The sequence below is a fragment of the Etheostoma cragini genome, chromosome 7 (genome assembly GCF_013103735.1).
Source record: "Etheostoma cragini isolate CJK2018 chromosome 7, CSU_Ecrag_1.0, whole genome shotgun sequence".
Taxonomy (NCBI): Eukaryota; Metazoa; Chordata; class Actinopteri; order Perciformes; family Percidae; genus Etheostoma; species Etheostoma cragini.
The window spans coordinates 11,829,917-11,836,462 of NC_048413.1; the positions used below are offsets into that span (position 1 = coordinate 11,829,917).

General features: G+C 39.1%; 1 long non-coding RNA gene across 1 annotated transcript in view; it reads left to right on the top strand.

The window, feature by feature from the left end:
* Positions 1-6,546, top strand: part of LOC117947508 — a 1,113,976-nt gene that overhangs the window by 684,781 nt on the left and 422,649 nt on the right. The window lies entirely within an intron of this gene.

The window sequence follows — 6,546 nt, forward strand, 5'->3', positions numbered from 1 at the left end:
CACACACACACACACACACACACACACACACACACACACACACTCACACACTCACACACACACACACACTCTTCAATGCGCCTCTACAATCCATCCACAGACCACAGGCTTATATACGCCCACTCACATACACGCTGACACAAAACAATTCGTTCACAATTCTCCTCTTCAGCAGCACAATGTCTGATAGATGTCTGTTATGATAGTATAGTAGGAGTGCTGGTATTGTAGGTGTGATATATGGCACAGTGAGCTGGGGCCAGAGCATGGCCTTTCTTCACCATGTTTGTGCTTTGTTTTGATTGTTTTATGCTTCTCATTCCATCACACAAAAAAATCATGTCATCTCTTCTGATAATCCGTTCACCGACACCTTGCAACGGTGACTCAGCTGTTGCTAAGCAAAGCCAGGATCTTTAGAATGTCTCCCGGTGAGATTCATCGTGGTTGATGGCATGACGAGAAACTGGCATTGGGAGGACTGCCAAAAAACGTATTACAAGTGCAATCCTACCTGCGACCAGGCACACAGCACCAGAGAGAAACTAAGAGATGGCTGTCAGTGCAGAGAGGTGGGACCACCACAGGACGAGGGACGAGGTCTATTGTTGTAGTGTGTACTTGTGTTGATCGGCCAGGGAATAAAGGAGAAAGAGGGGATAGTCGGTGTATGAACTGAGTGTTTTCTAGGGGGCTTGGTGTGTGGTGGTGGTGTAGGCCGGGGAGGAGGGTGTGGTTAACGGTCACAGCGCTCACAGGAAGTCGTGAGGCAGGGAAAAGGGAAGTGAACCACCCCCACACTGTTCCAAGGCCGTGGCGGCACTGTCCTCGGGGCTGGAACTAACTGACCTTAGCCCCCCCCCCCAAACACACACACACATACGCACACATACACACACACAAACACACACACACACACACACACACACACAGATGAATTAGTATTCATTGTTATAGATTAACTATTTGAAGCTATTTTATGTTTCTAGATATTGATTTTCACACAGCTACAGTTCCCAGCAGGTGGAAAATCTGTCAAATAAATAAAATGAAATATGTAAGATGATAGTAGGGAATATGCTGAACATGGCACGTTTCTTTGAATTATAAAAAAAATCCTCCAAAACATGACAGCTCTATAATAAGTGCTCTTAAATTAACAACAAATTATCAGATAATGTGTTTAGCTTATAAACCAGCAATACTTTGAAAGAGATGTGATCAAATCAAAGTCTTTTACATCAAGCACCTTTCCTTTTCTTCCGTGACATAAGTTGACCTGAATTTCCTCACAGAGCTTCACTGCGCGCTGTGCCAGCCGCCGTTGCTCACACTTGGCCACCACGATCTGGCTTTTCAGTCCACACACATGTTTATTCAGTTCATTCATCACGAGCCAACTGACCCCAGGCAGCGCGGCTCAAACCCTTCAACCTGGTCAGCTGACTTAACAAATAGAATGCTGTTGGGCGACAATGGTTAAAGCTAGGGGAGCTAGTATGAAAACACACACACACAAACACATAGCAATAATTTGTACCTTTATCATTAACTGGGTCAAACAGAGTAAAACACAAAGACAGGTGATGAAAATAAACCCGTTCCCATTTCCACCAATAAGATAAAAGTCAGTGTGTGTAGTCAGTGACCAATGTGACCCTGAACATCCTGGGTGCACATTATGTTACCTTGGTAACCGGTTTTAATCTCTCCACAGAGAGCCGCATCCCAATCTGACCCTTAACCCCGATGAAAGAAAGGTCACCGGGGTCACACACTCCTATGGTTCATTTTCTACACAACCCTTTTCCTGTGGAAGGATGTTTGGAATATCAGTTTTCATGGGCAACAGCAAAAAAGCAAAAGCCCATGGTAATTTGTTAAATTGTAACAAAGTTGTTGTGATCGGATTACTGCAAACCAGACTAAAGATACTGCGAGTTTGTCTTGGGGAAACATGAATAGCAAATATTGCAACACTCTGTTTTCCTTTGAGCTTTGGTAGGGGTGTGACAGGGTGTATCTGTTTTTTATGAAGACCTATAAGCTAAACCAATACATGAAAACCAATATGGGCACAACAAAACGTCGTACAACACTGTCACAGTGTCCATCCACTTAGTTTTAATTTACCATAAAAATTAATGAATGAATATTTAGATTTACCTGCATTCTCTCTAAGATCATGTGGCCATCTTTTTTCTTATTCCTAACACAATCTTTGCAGAAAAAAATGTATTAAGCTCTGTTAGACAAAAAAAAAGCAAAATTGTCAGGAATGCCTTAGAATTTAACTCGGCTTTGTTTCTGTAGGATTTTCTTGTGTGTGAACATGGGCCATACATATTCTCGGAGGAGTAAAATAATCTGGAAATAGCAAAGGGCTTTCTTATCTGTTGCAGGGAGAGTTAGTGAAAATACATCAATGTTCCTCCATCTAATTTTGCACTTCATTTTAGACGTGTGATTTTTAGATAATTGTATATTAATCTCAGTGAGAGGTCAGAATGTAAAAACATGTTGCATTATATTCTCCCAACAGAGTGTGCACATGCCACAGTACAGACCTCACCTTAAATAAGCATTAATTAAATTAAAGCATTCTTTTAAAAGGAGACGTTGAGGTGTTCAATGCCATTTTGTCCAATTTCTGACTTTAATAAACAGTTCAAAAGGCAATGAGACAAAAAAAAAAGAAATATAACAAGCAATGAATCTTCCAGGATGATAAAGCTCAGCGACCAGAAAAGTCTAGAAGGCGTCTTTCAGAGAAAAAAAGGAATCTGAAGTGCTCCATCTGCTGCATCTGACGGTGTTATCTCTGGATGGTTTTACAGCCATTCTGTCCTTGAGAGGATCCAAATGCAATTATAATTATTTAATTTGATCTTCATTTAATTTATTTTCTTAATAGTGGTGTCAAACCCTTCCTGTTGAATTCTGTTTTGTGCAAGATGAATCAATAAATGTTTTTGAAATTACTTTTGTGTTACAAACTGACAAAAAGTTTAATTGAAAACGCTGACTTTAATTTCAAAATTGCCCTTGCAGTCTACATAAATAAATGATTTTTTATGCCGTTACTTCTGTTGCACCTACAAAAATATAGAAACAAGAGAACAGTAAAATGTGTTTGCTGAAACCGATCCAAAAGTAAAGGGTATGTTGATGTCCATTCTTAATACTAGTTTTGATTTATGCAAACAGTTCCAGAGAACTTGAAATACTGTAAAGTAACAAATTATATCGGGCATTCTGGCGTTGTATTAACCCACACATCCCATATATAGTTTGCATGTTAGAATTTACATTATAAATGATATGTAAGTATTTAAATACTCTTTCTTATCCTGCATCTTGTTCATTTATTGGGCTTGTGAAAAATGTGATTAATAACGGATGTCAAATAAGAACAGCAGAAGCGATTGAACGGCTTTACGCTAAGATGGGATCAAACAACACTCTCAGCATTGTAGGGTAAATACATCATCATGAATAGTACTTTGTCTCAGTATTTTAAAATAATATCACATCTTAGCTCTGCTAGTGTGTGTACCAGTTGTTACGATGTGAAAGCAGCATGTGAGGTGACCTTCAACAAGTCTGTTTTCTATCATTTGCAGTAAGGCAGCAGCCATTCTTGAAAACATTTAAACTAAATCATTAAATGGATGATTTAGCTACGAGATTGTTAAAAAAATCAAAATTATCAAAGTAATTTCCACAAGCAGCAACAGCTTCTGCTCCCTGGTTAGTGTGTACACTGCTCCCTCTATTGGTACATAGGGAGCTTTATGTTGCTCTCTGTTTTACAGTAAAACTGCAGAGCTCTGTGAGAGGACAAGAGAATGCCATGTGTCATTCATTTGAATATTGCCTTTTATAATAAGTGAAATAAGTTTATTTTACTCCATTGTGCTGATTTTTAATATTCAACTTGATTAAATGTGTCAGAGAGAAACCGGAAATGTATATTTTGACAATAAAGTCTGGCAAATCTTAACCGTAACATTAAATATTCATTATTTACACACTAGATGAAATGTGAAAAAGGAGAGTTGTCTATCTGATGTACAGATAATTCACACCCTTGCTTTCTGAAAATCCAAAGCCCTATTCCTGCACAGTCCAGGTGGGATTTTTTGCTTTGTTTTTAGGTGTTCTTCCTTTTAATCTGCTGAGGTGAGCTAGCTTTTCATGGGCTGACGAACCTGAGATTGAGCCTGAAATCACCATTCTCAGGTTGGACAGTCCTAGAAAGAACCACTCAAGAGTTAAAGCAGGACTTGGCGTGTTGCTTCAGGCAGCTCGATGAGTCTCAGCATGCAACAGTGTCCACACTGAGCGCAAGTCCTTCGGCAAAAACAAAATCACTCGATTAAAAAGATGCAATCAATGTGTATTTGTATGTATTGTATCAAAAAAACATCTGTTCATACATCTGAAAATGTGCACTTTCTGAGTGAAACGCTGGTGGATGTTAGCGGGTTTTGCATAATACCAAATGCTTAAATGCACAAGGGTCCACTTAATGGGAAAGAATAAGATAATACCATTTGTCACCAGCATTGCTAATCACCTTCATCTAAAGGAGATGTTTTTTTTAACTCATTACCCTGAATGTAATAACCGTGTCTGCTCAAATAACCTGTATTGTAGAGTTTTGATTTTTGGGACCGAAGGAGTCTATTTTGTTGTTGCTGTGTTGTAAAGTCATTAAACAACGAAAACTATAAATTAAGATAATTCAGCACCCATAATTTAACATAATGTAGATTGACAGAATTTTGGCGCCAGAAACAACCTTTATCCGTTGCGGGTAAAAAATGAGAAAATACACCTAAAAAAAAGCCATTGATTAAAGTATCAATCGTGACTTTTATTCATTCTGGTTATATAATTTTACTTACTCTTGTAAAAAGAAGAAAAAAAATGTCACTGAGTCTATACATTCATAGGAGGATATAGATGCTGTCCTCAATGTAAAATTTCAAATCCCATTACGAGAAAATGTAGCTCTTACAATGACAATACATCCAAAAGCCAAAATTGAATGTATTTACACAACATATCAGACTTATATGCATGCAAATGTTCTCATTCGGAAAACTCAGAGCACAATGTAAGAACTTTAACGCCGCAACTGGCTCTCTGTTGTTAGCTAACCTGTGCTGAAACCACTCAGGGGGCAATTAAACACAGACAACAGAGCCTAATGCACAAACTGGATCTCATACCAATAATATCTAAATCACCCTGGCCTGACTTTATGAGGATAGTCCAGTCTCTTAGAAATGTTACTCTTGTGATTATCTATGCAGATGGAGTACATGCACGCACGCACACACACACACACACACATACACACACACACACACAGAGAAAGAGTGTGAGAGGAAAGAGGGAGGGAAAGGGAAAGAAAATACTTTACCCTCTTCAACAGACTAATCCAAACCCTCTTCTCGTGATTCAGAAAATACTTCACCGTCTGAATTATTCATCCTCAGCTATCTGCATTAAGCCACTGTGCCGTGTTGGCCTACTCACACCATCAACCTTCAACATTTACAATGCAGACACACTCACTGCCAGATAGCACATTAACCAAACAAAAAAACAGCCATAAATATACAGTTCATTTCCATGTTTCCTCCCTGTCATCTGGCAACAATCATTACAATAATGGAGGATTGTGGAAAGTTTGTGTTGAGTCTCCTTCTCTCTAAGAGCTTTCAAAGTCTCCTCTGCGTACTTCTTACCCACATGGCAGACCCTCTGACTCCTCAGACCCAGTCAAGGCAGAGAGGGAAACAATCTTCGTCATTGTAAAGTCAAGACTAAAAGAAGGCACACAGGAAGAGAGCAGAGCAACCTGGAGCCAAGCTAGTGACATGAGGATGAAAAAGAAACACAGGTCGCTGAGTTGGCCACTCCTGCTGTCTCTACTGAGCCGTGACCTCATCATGCTCTGTACTACCAATAGGGATGCAACACACACGCACACACATGCACACACGCACACACACACACACGCACATGCTCATGCACACACACACACACACACGCACACACACACCACCTTCCTGTTTGTCAGTGCTGGTGGTAAACTTTCCACTGACATCTCCATTCAAAGGACCAATGTGACGTTTTTATGCATTTTGACATTTCAATAATAACAAAAAAAAACAATTGTATCAAATTAAAAATACTTTTGAGGCAAATGTCATCATGCAATGGAAGATAGAACATATTTGTGTGTCCGTGTGTGTGTGTGTGTGTGTGTAGAGGGGCAATATTGCAAAATGTTGTGACATAAGAAAGGAATAGCAGGCAAACATATCTTAACACTTATGAGAATTTACCAAATTAACTTATATCATTTTAATCAAAAGTCATCCGTTTTAAATTTCTCAGAATAAAAAAAAGCTTTCAACTGTATGACAGTATTATGCGTATTTAACTCCAGATAAACTAGCGAGCAGCATATGGAGAAAAACGGCGTTGCGGAGCTTCGTGATATTCTTAGCTCTTGCACGTCTTTTGACA